This window comes from Prionailurus viverrinus, chromosome C1 (assembly GCF_022837055.1).
Source record: "Prionailurus viverrinus isolate Anna chromosome C1, UM_Priviv_1.0, whole genome shotgun sequence".
Taxonomy (NCBI): domain Eukaryota; kingdom Metazoa; phylum Chordata; class Mammalia; order Carnivora; family Felidae; genus Prionailurus; species Prionailurus viverrinus.
The window spans coordinates 118,572,653-118,592,114 of NC_062568.1; the positions used below are offsets into that span (position 1 = coordinate 118,572,653).

The 19,462-nt window shown below is 51.6% G+C and overlaps 1 protein-coding gene across 1 annotated transcript in view; it reads left to right on the top strand.

The window, feature by feature from the left end:
* Positions 1–19,462, top strand: part of KCND3 (potassium voltage-gated channel subfamily D member 3) — a 202,847-nt gene that overhangs the window by 1,471 nt on the left and 181,914 nt on the right. The window lies entirely within an intron of this gene.

Here is a 19,462-nt window from a genome sequence, read left to right on the forward strand (position 1 = left end):
AGAAGGCCCTGAGGTGTTCTGTGAGTGTCGTAAGGAGGGTACACATTTCCATTAACCAGAAGACACCAAGAGCACTTCTTCTGGATCCTTCCTGCATTTCTTCTCTGTAATATATCTGCAGGCTATTTCTCTGTTGCCTTCTCTTCTCTGCTGCCACAGATGCTCAAGGGTTCAGTGGATCTGAGCAGGCTTTCTCTAAGTGACTCTGAACTTGGGTTTTCTGCAAAGCGGGGCATCCGATTTGTTTTCTTCTCATGGAAGGAGTTGCAGTCTTGCTTCCTCAGCCCGACTCTGTGATTGAATGCCCCGGCCTACCTGGGCGACTCTGAGGTGGTCTGCACGGATCACGTGGTCAGACACAGAAGCAGCAATATCATCAGAGGGAGGGAGAGGCACTCAGCAAGGCTACGGGTGACTCTGTCTCTTCCATCTCCCCGAGGTCCCTTCTCCAGCTGAGGTCACAGAAATGTATTTATGGTGCTGGCATGTGAGCTTTCCATCAGAGGAAGGGGCTCAGGAAGGAGATTGCAATCTTCACCCTAACAGGATTAGAGCCAACGAAGGCAGCTTTATGGAGACATGTATTTCTTAGGGGTTTCTGCTTTGGGCGTTGCGAGTCACGGAGGCTAATGCAAAAATCCCTTTACAATTCATGTGCTGGGTCTGTATTTGCTTAGGCCAGGAAGCATTATATTGCTGATGGAGAATTCATGAAGCTTTTTATTTGGTCTTTGACAATTCGGTTGGTGGCGTCGTGGTGATTCGATTTTTTTTTTTCCTGGCCTGAAACCCTGCGGCACTGGTGTCGGTTTTTCCATAGTGCTGTGTGTGCTTATTGGGAATGACTGAGCAGGTGACGGGACCTTTTAAAATGATTACATTTGTCATTGTGCCACACGGGAGGGGGAGAGCAAGGGGTGTCATTGTCCATTTGTGGAGGCCATATTTGATGGGGGCATTCCCTTTGTCTCTTGTCGGTCTGACACAGGCCATCCTGCCCCTTCCTCTCCCTCCAGCACACACACAGTTCTTTGAACAGCTGCTCACGCCCGGAGTGGGTAAGAATGTCTGGTCATCTGACCTTGTCTCTTGGTTTAGGTGGCAGATGTGGGCTTCTTGGCACAGCAGGATATTTAGGGATATAGTGGCTTGGGGGCTGGCCACCGTATCAAGAGAAAGAGACACATTTACCCCTTCTAGGCAGACCCTGCCCATCCCTTCACTCTCCTGAAGGCGACCTCACCCATGGCCAAGACCTCCCTGGCCATGCTCCCGATGTGGCTCTGACTATCCAGTGTCCTTAAGTGCCCTCTGATGGGGACTCATGACACCAGAGTGATGCCTCAGGACTGCCATGGGGAGAAAACAGGGCAGACAGATGGATGTCAGAGTTAAAATGGGATCGTTTCAGAAGAGATCGATGGAAACTTCAGTGGCCACCTGCCTATTACTTTTTATTATTAGTATAACAGCATGTGTGTGTGTCTACCATGTGTCAGCAGTGCGCTAAGCACTTTGCATACATTATCCCTTGAAGTCTTCACAGCAGTCCTGCAAGGTAGGAAAAATGCCATACAACTTTGAAGACACAGAAAGAAGGCGAGGCTCTAGAGGTCAAGTAGATTTCTGTAGTCATACAGCTGAGAAGGGGCAGCGCTGGTTCTCCAAAACCAGCCTGACTGCCTCCAGTGCCCTTTCTCTGTCCACTCACCACTCCGCTTACACCCAGACTGTCGGGGACATAGGTGGAAGGCAGAGCCCCCCAGGGTTACTTCTTTTATATGATGGCCACAGAGTGTTAGTTTCTTCTAGTCACATCACTCTGCAAGAAAACATCAGTGCGGTGAGTACTACAGCCACTCTACTAGGCACACAGGGAATTTGTAAATAAAACATCTGCCTCTGGCCAGTTTAAAGACTGCCTTTGAAATTAATGGCTGCTTTCCTAGCAAAAGGTGCTGTTTTACTGTCGCTGGGGAGACCACTGATTTCCTTTAGCATTCACCCTGTAGATCAAGGGGTGAGTTCAGTGTCAGGGGACGGACAATGTTGGCCTCATATTTACTTTCTGAGGGAGGAGAGAGGATGGCAGGGAGCAAGAGGCCTCTGCCAGAGAGTGAAAGCAAAGAGGGAGGACAGGGCACCTGCATGGGAAGTAGCATGCTTCCCCTGACTGCTGGCCCTGTGGGCTCCTCTCCCTGCTCTTCTGCATGCGTCGAAACGTCTAGCCTCTGGGAGGGGAAACGAATGAGCAAGAAAAGAAGCCTTCAGGAGTGTCTCCCCTAACCTCAGATAAGTAATGGGACAGCAGGCTTTTTCTTCCCCTCTGCCCTGGCTGGTGTAGTCTAATGCTCAATTGGACTACTTTGACTTTGACCTGAATTGGCAGTTGGAACCATCACCAGGCTCACTGCTTGGCTATACATAGCAGGTGCTTGGCAAAACACTTTTTAATGGATTGGTCGATGTGAATGGGGTGCCTATACCATTTGCCTGACCTGATACTGTTCTCAGTCCTTTCCAGACCTGCCTTTCCTCTTTCTAGGGTGGACCTAAGATTTGGGCTCTGTCCCAGCCCTGGGCCCTGGGGGCAGAGGAGGGCAGCCTTCGCTTGGTGTCTTGTCCATCTCCTGAGACACTCTGCATTGTGGGCATCTTCTTGTCCTTCTCGAAGGCCTTCCCAACTCGACCCTGGCTGGTTCCTGTCCTGAACAGATTCACTGGCTAGTCGTGGGCTTAAACTGCTCCAGAAAACCCTTCTTTTTCTTACTGTCTGCTGGGATTTGAGCCCCCAAGTGGCTGTGGAATACCAAAGGCCAACATTCTGCCATAGTCCACGTTCTGTACGGCTGCTTCCAACAACTCCCAACAGACACTTAGTTTTCCCCATCTCCAGACCCTCCCTGCCCTGATTCTGCCCCAAGTTCCCGTTTCCGTCTGGGAGAAACTTTCTTTAGCTTCTTTGCAGAGCAGGGCTGACTGACAGGCTGCAGGGCTGGGCCTAGGGCCGATGTGCCAAGTGGAGTTCACTCTTCCTTGCTCCAGTTCCCATCTCTGCCTGCTTTCCTAGGACTCACTGATGAGTTACTCAGGTGTCCTCCAGGGAGGGATCTCCTGGAACCAATTATTTCTGTTTATTTAATATCTCAAAATTCCTTAAGCACATAGAACAATAACAGCCCATCTGCCACCAAGGCCTGAGGATGGCTTTCCTTTGCACCTTCCTCTGCTGGTGGGGAAGACCCCCATGGCCAGTCCAGGTTTCCCTTATGCCCCCTTGACAGTTGAGTTCCCAGATGCACCATGAAAGGATTAATTTCAGTGCTCATAATTGATGCTATAAATAAAATCCTCAATTATCTCAGTTAACCGAGGGAAGGGATAACACAGAACTCCCAATATTAAATAAGACCAACACACCCAGTTTGTGAATGTATTCTATGTTGTAGATTTTTTTTTTTTAAGCAGATTTTCCTTCTTAATTGTGTTTGACTTTGCTCAGCATCACGATTGGCCCAGACTGTCTGAGTCAGTCCGTGGGTGAAGCTCCAGTTCAGCGTGGGGAAGAGAGGATCGTGCACAAGGAAAGCGTCGCAAGAGAGCACCCATCAGGGCCGTCGAGGGCCAGCTCCGAGACTGGATGGGATGAGGCTCTCTTGGCTGTCTTGGGGAGGTGGGGATGGGCTTGGGAAGGGCACAGAGCAGCATCGCTCCTGGTAAGATGGCCTGCTGCTGCCTGCTTGGCTTGCTTATGTAATTGAGACTGCCAGCCTATCTGTCACCCCATGCCCCGAGATGAGAGAGCTTTTGACAGGGTCCAAAAATCCCTTTAACGAAAACAGAATCGATTTTTACTTCTTCCAAGCATGAAGCAGCCTCCAGGTGATTTGCATTTCCCTTTAAAACCTAATCCTGGAAGGAGCCTGCCTGAGGTTTTGCGAGACTGGGGGCTGGCCCTGGACAATCAATACAGGCACACCCCAGAATGGGGTACTTGGTCAGGCTGACCCCCCGACCCAGTGCCGGAAGTGGGGCCAATCTGGGATCTGGTTAACCCTCAGTTCCCAAGATTCTGGCTGCACCTTCTTTCACTGCCTCGAGGCCCACCAATCCTCTTCCCAACTCCCAATTGCCTTGGCCTGGGACCCTGGCCAGCCGTATCTACCTGGGTGGTGGTGTGACCCTGCCCAGGGGGGATCTGGTCATAGCATGCTTACTGGGAAGGAATGACCCCATGCTCTTTTCTTGGTTTGACACTTCTTACCCAACAGTTCTCTGGTGCTGCAATTCCCAAGAGAAGATACAGACCCACATCTTCATGAGAAATCTTGTATTCATTCCACGTTTATTGAGTGCCTACTGTGTCCCTACTGCCTGAGAATACAAAGCGCTATGATTGCACCCCAGCCTAGCGTCAGGTCCAGACAGAATGAATTGAATGAGACTCACTGCTTTTCCTTTGAGCCAAAACAGGAGATGGTAGGTAGAACAGTGGACCAAAGGTCAGAAAAAGAGGACTTTATGCATACGCTTCCTGCCACTCCAGAGATTGCCCCCCATCTGCTCTGTGTCTGGCCAACTCCCATCATCCTTCAAAACTCAGGCCCACACCATCTCCTCCAGGAGGCCTTCTTGCCACCCCTGCTACCAGGGTGTCCTAGGTACCTGTCCTCTTCCTTCCCATTGTGGCCTTACGTACCCCTGTCTTGTCGGCTGCCATATTTTATTAACTTTATCTGCGTATGTGTCTCTCTCGCAGGATGTGAGCTTTTCAAGGGCAGATCTCTGTATTCCAGGGATCATTGAATGGCCCGTGCCTAGCTCAGGGTCTCACTAGATATCTGTTCAACCAAACAGGTTAGTAGCCCAGCTTACCTCTCTTCAGTTTTCTCATCTGCTAACCATCCCCTGGCCGTTTTAAGAACCGGTTGGAAGTGCTGTCTGAATGTTAGCCATATTGTCATCTCAGACAAATCTCCATTTGTGGCAGGTTGGAGATGGGGAGGCCAAGCAGGGCGTTCTCTGGTTCTGACGTCAACCTTAGCACAGTTGGGCCTTTCTTGCACAGGAAGCTGAAACCCTTCTCCTTCACCGTTTTGGGCTGCGTGGCCATACCTCCCACTGCAGACTCTGGGGTCAGGGAGGAGCAGAAAGGGAGCCATAGATAAGCACCCCCATCCTTGAAATTTTCCTCCATCCAGTTATTTCTGCAGCACGTATTTATTGAGTAGTCACTAGGCAATAGGAATACAGAAGCCAAGACAATAGTTTGTGATGTCATGGAGCTTACGTTCTAGTGGAGAAGCCCAGACGGTAGATACATAAACAAATCCATTCTATCAAGCAGCAGTTCATGCTACAGAGACAAATAAAGCATGGTGCGATCAACAGGGAGTAATGAATGTGGGAAGGTGGGAGAGCCAGGGAGAGTTGCCATTTTACATGAGGAACGCAGGTGATACTTGAGCAGAGACCTGAAGGAATGTGGGCAGCTTAGGGAAGAGCATTCCAGGCCAAGAGAACAACAAATGAATGCAAAGGCCATCAGGCAGGAGAGGCCTTGGTGCTATTCTTGGAAGAGCTAGACGGTCTTAATGGTCAAGCTGCAAGAGCAGAGCCTGGGTATAGGAGGTCACTGGGGAAACAGCTCATGCAGGGCCCTCGCAACCAAAGACTTGGCCCTTTGCCCTTAACTCTGCTTGGAATGGGAAGCCACTGGAGGGTGCTGAGTAGGTCTCACTTAAGTTTGAAAAGGATTATTTGGGGGGGCAGCTGGGTGGCTTAGTTGGTTAAGCGTCTGACTTCAGCTCAGGTCACGATCTCACGGTTTATGAGTTTGAGCCCGCATCGGGCTCTGCACTGTCAGTGCAGAGCCTGCTTGGGATTCTCTCTCTCTCTCTCTCTCTCTCTCTCTCTGCCTCCCTTCCGCTTGCATGGATGTGCTCTCTCTCTTCAAAATAAATAAGTAAACTTTAAAAAAAATGAAAAGGATCACTGTGGCTGCTGGGGAGTGAATGCTTTGTAGGGGGAGAAGCTACCATCATAGTCCAGGCAGCAGATGATGGCGGCTGGGCCAAGGGTGCTGGCGGCGGGGAGGGGAGAGCTGAAACATTCTGCATGTACGTGAAGGCAGGGGCAACAGGAAGCCATGCTGGTCCTGCTTCTACCGCACCAGCGCCAAAAGCTCCCGTAGCAAAAAGCCAAAAGCTCCTGTAGCAAGCACTGGCCCAGGAAGATATGGTCCTCAAGACTTTCCTCACCCCTGGGAGAAGCATTTCACAAGAAGGCATGAACCAAGCACCTGCCAAGGACTGGACACCCTCTCACCACCATGGGGGACAGTCTTGGCTCAGAAACAGAAACAGGTGACTCAGAAAGTCAGTGGTTGTGAGAGCGGCTGAGACAGAGAGGCGGGCAGGCGATCAGGGCTGCAGATGGGGGACAGGTGGATTCCCACGGGTAGGATATAGGAGACTTTGGGTGCTTCACACTGGAACCGTTACGTTAGGTTGGTTTTCCAGTCCAGCAATTCAAACTGCTGCAGTTTTTGGAAAGGGATTTTCGGGCTGGTGCCCATTTCACAGCTCTCCTCCTCAGTCTCTCAAAATCAATCTCAATCTCTCTCTCTCCCTTTCTCTGTTTGGTTTTGTTTGGGTTTCCCTCTTTAAACACACCCGTAAACACAAACTTGATTCTTCCTGAGGAATAGCAATTATTCTGCCGGAAAATAGTGTAAATAAAAGGCAGGCTGGCCCTCCCTCCCCTCAGGGGAGGGGCAGAAGCCCTCAGTAACTACTACAGCATTTTTGTCTCTCTCATCCAGCGGGGGAGCTCCTGTTCTGGGGCCCAACAGGGCTCTTGTGCACATGCTGTCATGACTGGAAGGCCCCCCTTCCCCTTCCCCAGGCAGGGAGAGGAGCAGAGACTTGGCTGTGAGTCTCCTGGCCCCTGGACACAACCAACCCCTTCCAAGAAGCTGACACCTGTACTCCCGTCGTCAGTGTTCATCCTCTGGTGCTATCCAAGCAGTTTTTCTTTCTTTCTTTCTTTTTATTTATTTATCTATTTATTTTTTGGAAGTAGGGACCAGTCCCCCAGCAATCTCTTTTGGAAGAGGCGTTCTATAGTGACCTCAGACCAACTTCCAATGAGGACCTGTTTGTGACAAGGAGGAAGGAGTTACCGCAATGCCTCGGAGCACGCAGAGTTCTCGGCCAGAAGGCTCAGATACCGTGCCCTCCAGGCTGAGTCCAGGGCTGGTGCCTCTGTCCAGCTTGCATCCAGGCCAGAACAGAGGCCCAGCCTCCCCCGCCCTCCACCCGGCACAATGCAAATGATGGGTGAGTGGGAAGGTGGGGGACAGGGAGGGAAGACAGCTCAGCCTTTGCTGACCACAACTGGATGGAGGAAGATTGCATCTCGCTCATGTAATCATATTCCGGGTGTCAGGACTGGAATGAGTGTCATTAAACTGAATCAGAAAAATCGTTTTAATATAAGTGCCACCTCACACACAAGCTAGTTGATGGAGAGATGGATGAGGCTGGGGACGCCTCCTTTGTAATGTGATGCTGTAAAATCCCATCACCTTCATTATTTCCCACGGAGCCAACGCATCATAATACCCATGAGCGGCAGAACAGCTTGAATTTAATATACAGAAAGTCCAATCAAACAATAAATGGATGGAACTATATAAAGAAACCATTTTCTGGGAGGCTGGCTCCATTCTCTGGGACTCAGCTCCCTGACACATGAAATGTGCATCAATTTTCCCCAACTCATGCAGCTGCCGAATCACCACATGTGATATTTGTTTGCTTCCAAAGTGGAAGCGGGGAACTCTCCCCCCCTACATTATCTGGCTATCGATGCAAAATTGCAAATCTCATTTTCTTTGATTTGCGTCCAGTGGTTCCCGGTGGCACAGCGAAGGCACCATCCCGATGCCAGCCAGACTGGAAGCACAGCCCCCCTCCGTCCCAGGACCTTACTCAGTCCCAGTGACACTTTGTCGTCGTCCTTAAACAAATATCTGGACACCGGATTCGGGACACCAGACTGGGCTGCCGGGGGGGGGGGGGGGGGGCTGGGATGTCTCTACCCTTGCAGTCATCTGAGAGAAACTGGCCAAAGCCCTCACCATGCTGACACACACCGTGTGCCTGTGACGCTGGGACCGCCCGGCCTTGCCTTGGGGTTGTGCGGAGCAGACGTTCGGTCCCAGGCTGGACCCAGCCACCAGCATGTCTTCCGTCTTTCCTTCTGTCCCTCTTACCCAGCCGGCCATCCGGACTGTGGAGGCAGATATCAACCTGACTGGCCACGCAGGGTTGAAAAGGCAAATCAGCTCCTTGACGGCTACACAATACATATCAAAGACTGATGGCGATAATGTTTTTATGCTTCTGGTGGGAGATTCCCTCCAGCACTGTCTCCAGTATCATGGGTAACTTAGGGTTGACCATAATTACAGGCTTATAGCTGCTGAGAAGTATCATTAGTTTATTTTTACTTCTTCCTGGCCGCGCCTACTTAAGCAGAAAAAATAAGTAGAATTTAAACGAAATGATACTAAAACCACAGACAGCACGCATCTTGATTCAACCCAGCAGATATCCTTGAGCAGCTAGTATTTGTGACGCACCCTGTTAGGCAGTGTTGGGGAAATAGAAATAACTAAGACCTCGCTCCTGTCCTAAGAAGTTGATGATACAGCAGGGGATTTGAGTGTGTTTATGAGCAGACAGGCAAGGATGGGGCATGTTCTGGAGTGATCGGGAAATATTTGGCACGGAATGCTTAATAAATATTTGCTGATGAATGAGTGACTGGCTTCACGGAAAAGGTGACATTTCAGCTAGACCAACAACAGTGGGTAGGATTTTGAGATGCGGAAATGGGAAATCCAAGTAAATTGCAAAAGGGCACGGTGCTCGGGAGCTTACCCAGTTCGCTGGTTTGCTAGTGTTTAGGGTATATGAGGGAAATGGCTAGAGATAAGCAGGAATAAAAGGCTTGCTGGAGACACAGAGGACCTCAAATATTAGGCTAAGGCATTTATCTGGGAGGCATTAGGGAGCCACTAACGGCGTTCCGGTGTCGCGGTGATTAGGAGGATCTGAAGCCATCTTCTGGTTGAATGTTAGAGGGGGCCCTTGCCCACTGTGCGGCCAGCCAGCAGTCTGATCCAGGAAAGAGGTGAGGAAGGCCTAACGTGGGATGGTTGCGGTGGAAAGGGACAGAAAGAGGTAGAGTGGAAAGACATCCAGGAGAAGAGAAGTCAAAAGTAACTCTGGAATTATGACGCCGGGTGATTAGAGTGGGGAGGTGGCACACGTCATGGGAGGAACAGTTTGGCAGGAGGGCAAGGGAGGGTAGAGACAGTAAACTTGGCTTTGGACCTTCTCTACTTGCAGTTGACTCTGGGCAGCCTTGAGGCAGCCGGCAGGGTGGTGGGAAGGTGGGTCTAGAGCTTAACACAGAGAAGGCGGCCAGGCCAGCAAGGCAGTTTTGGAATGGGGTGAGGCAGGGAATTGATGAGATTACCAAAGAAAACCGAAGGGAAGGAGGAGGAGAGGCCCCACTTCTCTGGCACCCTGCCCCCTTCAGAAATGTGGAAGCCACCCGTGAATGGCTTCCAGGACACCTCCATTCAGCCTCTGTCCTTGGCCTGTGGCTGTTCCCTGTCATACTGTGTTTCTGCTGGGGCCAAAAGGTCATATTGGTTTTCTGAGTCAAATAAGGTTTTCTTTTAATCTCCTACAATGATAATTAAATAAACAGTGCTGACCCAGGAAGGCAGAATTGGCTTATGGGCTTTGCTAAAAATAAATAAATAAATAAAAGGATCCTCACATTGGCATGTGGATAGGATAGGTGGGGTCTGAATGGTCACAGAGCAAAGGCCGTCTGTGCCTGGCCCAGGGCGGTGCTAACTGGGAGTGCCACAGCCTCTGCGGACGGCTCTGTCCTGGTCCCTGAAGTGCCAGACCCCTGAGCAGAGCCTCTGGGGACTAAAGACACTGCCAGTACTCCTCCTCCCCCTCTTCTCCTCTGAGAGAAATGTCGGACACACCCCTGGCCTCCCTGGGAACCTCCTCTGGCCTGGCCCCTCCCGGAGACACCTGTCTGGGGCCCGTGGTCAGCAACTGGCCAAGTCATGGCTCAGTGATTTAGCAAACATGCACCGAGCCCTGGCTGTGAGCAAGACTCAGTCGAGGTTGACTGGGGAGGCTGTGAAGAGAAACCGGGGCGAGGACTACATCCTGTGGGGTGGGTGCTGGGCTCCCATTCTGTATATGAGAAGACCGAGGCTCCAAGGGTGTAGGGAACTTGCCCCACTGAGGTCTTCTGACTCCTTTAGAGTCCACTGCTTCTTAAAGAGCTTCAGTCCCGTAACGGAGATGCCCTGTGGGCACAGAGCTGTGTTTCTGGGTTCAGCAAGGTAAGAGGTATGAGTGAAGGGTAGTAAAGTGTGAGGGGAAGGTGGAGGAGGCAGGAATCAAAACGCCTTCTCGGAGGAGGTGGCATTTCAGCTGTAGTGGAAAAGTTAAATGTGCTCGTTCCTTATTTATTCAGCAAATATTGTGGGTCTACACGTGCCAGGCTGCGTGCTGGGGGCTGAGGAGGTACTCACGAACCAAACGGCCAAATCCTCGGAGGCCGGCATTCTCGCCGGAGCAGCAGACGATAAACAAGTGACTGTATAAAATGAGAATGTAAGGTTGACATAAAAGCCAAGAAAAAAGAGAGAAAGCTGGTAAGGGGAGAGAGAGGGAGGGCATCGGCTGGACTGGGGTGAGGGTTCAGAGGAACAGCCCCTCTAGCCTCTCTCCAGGTGGAAGTGCCGTCCACGGTTGGTCAGGCGTCGGAGAGAGGCTGACCCTAGGACAGACATGACAATTTAACAGCTATGTTGGAACCTCGTGAGGGTTGCTGTCCAGAAAGTGGAGAAGCAGCTGTTTGCCATCCTCGCTGAAGACTGAGTGAGATAGGCTCGCCCTGACATGTAAAGGGCTACTGTCCCTCATTATCAACAACCACAGCAACAACAATAATAGCTTCTACGGTGTTCCAGGTACTGGGCTAAATATAAATTATTTATATGCATTTCCTCATTTACCTCCCCCATTAGTCATATGAGAGGGAGAGATCACTGTTTTCTGTGTTTTTTATTATTTAAAAAATTTTTTATTTTAATGTTTATTTATTTTTGAGAGAGAGAGAGAGAGAGAGAGAGAGAGAGAGAGAGAGCGCGCATGAGTGGGGGAGGGGCAGAGAGAGAGAGAGAGAGAGAGAGAGAGAGAGAGAATCCAAAGCAGGCTCCAGGCTCTGAGCTGTCAGCACAGAGCCCAACGCGGGGCTCAAACTCATAGACCGTGAGATCCTGACCTGAGGTGAAGTTGGAGGCTTAACTGACTGAGCCACCCAAGGCACCCCTGTTTTCTGTTTTAAAGCTGAGGAAACAGAGGCTTGCTCAGAGCCTACTGCTGATAAATGGAGAGGCTGGGGTCACAAGGTGCACTGGTCTGACCTGCACGGGCACCTACCCTATCCCTAGGGACCCAGACTTCCATCCTTGGAGAGGCCTTTGGGGGAAATCTCCTTCCACAGCCTCTGTCTTGGGCAGAGGGAGGGGAGGACACCATGTCCCCAGTGTGCTAATGTGCCTGTACCAACTCTTAGGCCTGTTGGCAAAGGTCATGAACATTAGGAGTGGACACAGGATGGTGAAGAAGGACAGATCAGAGTCACTGGAGACAAGGCCAGTGGGGATTAAGCTCCTCTGGGCCCCCAGAGACATGACCACAGGGGACAGGCAGGGGACGAGGTCACCAACAGGCACAGTGCGTCCTGGTGAAGGGGGGACAAAAAAGGAGATAGGAAATTTTAGTGTAGTAGTAGAGTCTGTGCAAAAAAAAAAAAAAAAAAAAAAAAATTAGGGAAGAGGGAAAGTTGTAAATATGCATACTATGTAAATATCCTATGTAAATTTCTTTTAGAATAACTTTCAAATCTCGTGCCATCTTCCTCTCTGGAGAGATTCTGGTCCCAGGTGGCTTTGTTGCCTTGTCCTCCATCTGGGTGTTGGCAACATCCCCACCCTCCCTTCAGCAGGCCTCTGGGCATAACAGCTTTTCAGGGGTCCCTCCCAGCGCCCTGGAGAGACGGCAGGCCCAGGTCCGGCAGCAGAGAGCTGGAGGCCAGCCTCACGCGTGGGAGTGATGGGAAGCAGCTCTGATAGGGCCTCTCAGAGGCCCTGTCAGAGCCCGGTGACAGAGGGCAGGCTGGCCCTGTCCATCACGTCCTCCCCCCACTCTAGGTCCCGCCCACTGCTGATGGGGCAGGTGAGGGGTAGGGTGAGGAATCTCCTGGGGACCTAGGGAATGTCACCCCTTGCACGCATGGGTCACAGGTGTTACCTCGTACCCACCCTCGGTGAGGAATCACAGTACAGGTGTGACTCTCTTCATGAGTGGTGACCCTCACTCCTCCCCCGGCTGGCTCTCCTGACGGCTGGTGTTGGACATTTTCTGCTTTTTCATGCCACACGAGAGAGGAACGAGAGCAATTTGCCATGTGTGACCCTACATTTGTTTTTCTTCTTTCCCTTCTTCCTCAGCCTGTTTCTCTTCTGCGTCCAGAAGCTGCTAGAAGTTCTCCCCAGAGTTATGTATCTTGAGGGCATGTGTCTTTGGAGCCAAAGCCCCCTCGTCTCCCTCTCCTCCCTCCCCTCTCCAGCAGAAGCTTCTCTCTCCGGGCTAGGAAAAGGGCATTGTGTCGATTAATAAAACATTTTTCTGCAGTCTGATTGCCATGCTCAGAGTTTGGGCAGGGCTTAGAGATGATGAAGCATTATGCCCACCCCCACCCCACACATTGTGTCTGACTTTCTTGATATTTCCATGTAAGGTCAGCTTCTCATCTGAAGAGCAGAAAGCCGCTGCGTTCATGCTCTGAGTTAGGTGTTTTACGCCTGGGCTGGCCCACGTGGGTTGCCCGAATCCTTTGGCTGGGGAGGGCTCCCTAGGACAATTAGGAGCCAGGAGATGTGGGTTGAGGGGCCAGTTTTGGCAGGCTGTGTGACCTTGGGCAAGCTACTGTCTCTCTCTGGTGCTCAGCATTCTCTACTGAATGATGGATTGAACTTAGTAGTTTTCACCTCCTAGCCAGTTCCACAAGCTGTAAGTCTCTCACTCTTCAAAGAAAAACTGATCTTTAGTCCAGCAGCCTAGAGGATCCATAGCCTGTGGATGGCAAGGCACTGGGGACCTTCCCATTTCCCTCTCTTCACCTCCAAAGAAGAAAAAGTTAAAGGAGCCCCTGGCCAAAGTGGCCACAGAAAGGCAAGTCTGCAGGAGGGCCTGGGAGGTCCTGCTTGGAGACTCCCCCAGAAAGCTCCAGGATGCCTGATGGTGAGCCAGGACGACAGGGTCAAGGTCAGCAGCCTGCAGCCACATAATACTGTGTTTGGAGACAGCAGGGAATTGTGGATTCAGCCCCAGGGCTCCTCTGCACGGGCTGGATGAAGGGAAGGCATAAGATGTTAACCCTGGGACCGTCAGACAGCCATCTGAGGCACACAAGTCTTGGGTTTAGAAAGAGTCCAGTTTGCTATCCTGCTTCACAGCTGGACTCCCCTCAACAACTCCCAGCAGGTGGTAACAGGTCTGCCTGACCATTCAGGGATGGATGCTAACCCTTTTGGCCACAGCGCATTCCATGCAGGAGAGGGCCAGTCCCTCTTCTGTGTATTGAGCCCAAGCCTGCTTCCTCTACACCCCAAAAGGGTGAGAGATTTAAGAACCCAGAAGGTTTTGGGGCACCTGGATGGCTCTGTCGGTTAAGTGTCCAACTTCGGCTCAGGTCATGATCTCACGGTTTGTAGGTTCGATCCCCGCGTCAGGCTGTGTGCTGACAGCTCAGAGCCTGGAGTCGGCTTAGGGTTCTGTGTCTCCCTCTCTCTCTCTGCCCCTCCCTTGCTCATGCTCTGTCTCCTTCTCTCAAAAATAAATAAATATTAAAAAAACTTTTTTTTTTAAAAGAGCCCAGAAGGTTCTGTTAAGGAAACCATTCTGCCAGGCAAGTATACTTATGGTCAAGGAAGTCACTAGGGGACTCGGTGGCAAGAAGACCCTGGGACATTGGTCCTGGCACAGCCTTAAGGTGACCCAGGTCCAGCCCTGGCAGCTCCTAGCCCTTCAGGGAATGGAAGCTTGATGAGCGAATGAACTCCAAACCAGGCCCTTGGGGGTGAATAGTCAAGGGCTTACACAGCACTGATGGGCGGATTATGAGGCCGGTGGAGCCCCATCCTTCTACAGCCTCCCATCACCCCATCTCTACTGACACCTCCACCAGGGGCTGGTTTCTTGCCTGTCCCACCCCATCCCTATTATCCCATTGGTCTGGAAATGACCCTCTGTTCTCCACTCTCATTATTTTATTACATGAGCTCCCCACAGGAACGCAACAGAATCTGTATATTGCTGGAAGCATTCGTGTGGGCAGCGCGGCTTACATTACCTTGAGGTATTTGAATGAAACTAACCGTTTAATGCTCACAGAGGGCCGGGGAGAGGGTGAGCAGTGAGTGGGCTCTCTCTGGCTGTGAGCATGTCACGGGCTTTCTTTCCAGTGTGCACAGCGGACAGGGACTAAGGAGCGGGCAGCAGGTGGTGGCGGTGAAGGGGAAGCTTGGTGGACATGGGCCAGCTTCGTGAGTCTTCTCCTAGGAAGGCTCTCTGCCTTCTGTCAGCACCATCTGAAAGCCTGGGTAAACAGCCCCATCTGCACAGGGAGCCCCTGCTCCTCCCAGGCAGGCACTGTGGTCCCAGACCCCGGCTCCCAGCAGAGGGCCTGGCACACAGAAGGGGCTCCGTTGTCAGGTCCTGGCCCATCCCTTTCTCTTCACGTCCTGCCAGTTTACTTCAGACAGTGAGAGGAACCTACACATGTGGGTGTCAAGAAAAAATGACAGCCGAAACTTGAAACCAAGTAGGACTGGCCCGTGAGTCAGGTGCAGAGTTTGTGCATTTCAGGGCACAAGGTGAAGGAGGATGTGCCCAAATTTAGGGTGGGGTGTGTAGCTCCGGAACCTTTCCTATCCAGATGGGGCAGGGCCACAGAGATCGTCAGATCTATTCGACCTGGAGGTGCCACGGAAGAGACAGGACATGTAGGAGTGTGTATGTCATGTGAGGAAGTTGGCTTGGAGAGCTAGAAAGGGCAAGTTGTTCCGGATAAAAGACGAAAGTTGTAGGAGAGACTCAGAAACAGGCACTATGCTCATGAGGTGTGTGTGTGTGTGTGTGTGTGTGTGTGTGTGTGTGTGTGCGCGCACGCGTGTGTGCACACACATGTCTGACGACCTGGCAGCAAAGAGGGGTGCATAGGAAGGAGGTTTTCAGTGTAACCCTAGGCTCTTGGTGGCACTGGGGAACCTCTTTTTGCCATCTCGAGTGCCTCCAATTCTTGGAAGGTTGGCCTACTGAGTGAGAGGTGACCTTTGTCCCTAGCAGAAGCATCATCCTGAGCCAGGCCCGGGGCTTCTGGCACTCACATGAGCCCCTCACCCACCCACCCCTCTTTCCCAGAGAGTGATTCTGTACCTGGGGAATTCAGAGAGAATTGATGGGGATCTTGTCTTTATGAATTTGACTACTCTAGGGAACTCATGTGAATGAAGATGTTAGGTCTTTTACTTTAAAAAATTATGAAATATATCAAACATACAAGGGAAAAAAAATCTTACCATCTCTCAGGCAGCATCTGTAAAACTCCCTTCTGCCCACAGACGTGAGTGCCTTTTATGGGAGTGGCAGGATTATTTAATAAAACTCATGTTATAGGATAAGGGCAACTTTATTTTAAGGGGGTGGGGTGGGGCTTGTATATATACAAAGGTATGTATGTTCTATTGTAAAAAAAAAAAAGTTAAAACCTTTTTTCTTCATGTTAATTGTTGAAAACTAAACCAGAGACTAGAGACCAGCTTGTTTACCATTAAACCTGAACCTGAGAGATTCCGTAGACCTTGGATTTGTAGCCCTGTTTCCACAAAAATGTGTTGGGAGTGGGAGTGGAAACCACAAGCCTCTGACTGCAGACGCGATTTGAATCTGTCAATGTCAGTGTCCTTTATTCATTCAACAAACATTCCTGTTGTGTTGACCATTTGTGCTCTAAAGGTGATGGGAAGCTCGCCAGGTGAGGTCATCAGGTCCAGAAAATGAATCAGATGAACTGCAGTGACACCTGTCATCTGGCTCGTTGGCAGAGTTAAGGACTATGCACTTTGGGCGATGGTGGCAAGGTGAAGGCAGAAGCCGTCTCTGATGATCCAGCCCTGAGGGATTCCCCTCCAGGCGGTGCTGGTCCCACCCTGGCAGGGGCATGGCAGGGACCATAGCCCCTTCACTTCCTGACTGTGTAAGAGCAGGAGCCAATTCTCTCCTTCTTCCATTTGTTGTGTCTACCTCCTCATGACAGCTAGAATTTCAACAATATAAACTTTGCTTTTGACCAAGAGGGCCCCCTCCACCCTGAGTTTGTGCTTCCTTCCTGGCTCCAAGTTTGATGGCCATTTCCTTTAGCTCTGTGCTCCCTTGGCCATGCCTTTGACCTTGCTCCCTTGGAGCTGGCCAGGCTTCTTGAGGTAGGAAGATCCTCATCAGGGACTCTGCTGCCCCCACCACCCAGCTGCCCTGGGGGCTGAGGAGATCTGTGCCTCCCTGCGTGCGTGGAGCCCATTCTTAGCCACTCGTGCAACACAGCCCACAGGTTGGAAATTCTAGAATCCTTGGTTTCACCTCTACCCACCTGGCGCTCTCAAGGTCCCAGCTGGGCCATCCTCGGTGGCAGTCTGCTTTGGTCCAGCACTGTCTGCCAAGCCAGGGAAAGACAGTGAAATCCTAGAGTCCAGGACTGTGGTCCAGGCGGAGTCTTGGCCCCTCTGCCCTGCCTGCCCGGCCCTGGCCAGGAGCCCAGGCAGCCATAATGGTACATAAGTGCCTGTTTCCCTCCTTCCGCTGAATTGCAATAGAGTTATAACCAGAAGGCAATTCAGAGGCGCTGACTGGAGTGTGGGATTAAGGAGTGAGGTAAGGGATGAGTTCTCTTCTCCCTTTTTGTGGAAGACTGATTCCCCCCGACCCCTCGAGAAGCTGAAGATTTGCTTAGGCAGGACACCTTTCAAAAACGAAGAAATCCTGTGTGTGTGTGTGTGTGTGTGTGTGTGTGTGTATGTGTGCACGTGTGTGTGTGTGTGTGTGTGTATGTCACTGTGCAGCAGGAGGGGAGATGGTGCCACCTGCCTGGGTTCCGCTTGGTCCCAGAAGGCTATTTGACTGTAAGCTCCCCTGTAACCTTTGCATCCATCAAGGCTCCCTGTCAGGCAGGCTTCCCAGAGGTCCAGCCTCTGTTCCTCATGATAGGGTCTATTCAGTGCTTCAGCTCAGCCATCCCGGAAGCTGGGGGTCTGCAGGTCAACCTCCTTGCTCCGTGGAACAGCTTTGGCTTTTGAGACCACGGCAGGGCTGTCTATTCTAGTAGTAATGATAGGAAGCCCTTCACAGAGTGGGCCAGGCAATACCCTAAATGCTCCGCATTTGTTAACTGGGTTTTCCCAACAGTGTCCTCCCCTTGCAGATGAGGCACGGAGAGACAAAGTAACTTGTCAAAGTTCCTCACTCAGTGGCAAAGCAGGGTTTCAAACCCAGGCATTCTGGCTCCCGTCCCCCCGCCCCCAGCAGCTGCACTAGATTGTCACTCGCGTGTTGACCGTTTTCTTCACCACTTCCTTTGTGGGACTCCGTGTCAGTTCACTTGTATCGCATGACACATCACCCCAGAAATCTAGCGACTTGTGCCACAAACATTTATTATTTCTCATGACTCTGTGGGTTGGTGGGGCGGTTCTCTGGGTCTGGGTTGGCTCAGCTGACCTCTCTGCTTAGCTGTGGCTCGACTGGGGATGGCTGGTGTAGGATGGCCCCCCACATCTGGCGGCTGGCTGGAGCAACAGGGATGGATTCTGTGTCTCTTGTCCCACCATCCAGTGGGCTCCCAGGACCCTCCAACTGGTGACAGGTCACTGAGGTACCAAGGGCTAAAAGAGTGGTTAACCCTAATGCACAAGCCTTTTCCAACCCCCTGCCATGTCACATTCGCTAATGTCCCAATAGCCAAAGCAAATCACACGTGCAAGCCAAGATCCAAAGGGTAGAGAGATCAATTCTGCCTTTTGATGGGAGGAATTACAATGCCACACTGCACAGGGAAGTGAATACCAAAGGATGGGAAGAACTGGTGGACATTTTTGCAACCCGCCACAGCATCATTACTGTGAGCTACGGGGACTTGATTTTACAGTGGGTGATCAGTGGGGATGTATGGACAGTCTGGGCAGGGGGCTGTCCACGGGGACCTCAGCCTGGTCAAAAGTCCAAGTTGTTTTCATGATGTCAACACAGGGGCAGTGGCTTCAAGCTGTAATATAGTGGTGTGACTGTTTTGGTCAGGGTCAGGGAAGGCAGTGAAGAGAATGGGTTTTCCTCTCTGGTGACACCAGTCTTCCTGTCCCGAGGCCAAAGGAAGGAAGCCATAGGCTTGTTCACTCCTGAGGACTGTGATTGCTGGCCTGGCTTCTCCAAGGAGGCCCCTGCTAGAGAGAGAGTGGACTCCAAAAGCAGACAGACCTGAGTTCTGTCCTCAGCTCTGCCACTCTCTCACAGCAGGACCAAGCAGCAGGCTACCTGCAGACCACAGTTTCTTCTTTTGGCCAATGAAGATTGCTCTCGGGTTTAGAAATAATGCCGCTCGTGAAGTGCCTAGACCAGCGCCTGGCCATGCGCGTGCCCCGGTGTGAGGGCTGGGAGGGCTCCTCTACCCTTGTGCATGGGCGGGAATGGCCAGAGGAACAGAGCCGTCGTTGGTAAATAACTCTTGGCTCACCCAGGAATACCAGATGGTGTGCCAGCAGCTCGGGCCAGGGAGACGCAGGGCAGAAACTACAGGGAGAACAGAAGTGGGACTATAGCTGCCCAAGGGCTCAGCTCCGTGGGCACTGCTCACACAGGTGAGCAGGACGTCGCTTGAGCCCCTGAGTCTTAGACACGGGAAAGCTAGGATGACAGCCTCCGTGTCAGCCAGGGAACAGCCACAGCCGCACTGGAACCCAGATCACTTTATTTCCTGGCCACTGCTCTTCCCTCCACGCCGTGAGAGCTAATGTCTCCCTCTGGCCTCCCTTAAAATACCCAGTTCCCCGGGTCATCGTGCTGTTGGGTCCTTGTCCGGTTCCCATGCTTCTATGCAGAGCCTCAGTATGGGGAAGTCGGGTTTGGGGGGAGATGTATCGTAGGTGTAGAGGGTGGCAGCAAGGAGGGAGCGTGGTATCTGCTGGCAGCTGCCAAGGAGGAGACAGGCCTTTGCAGAGGCTCCGAGCAGAGGTCAGTCC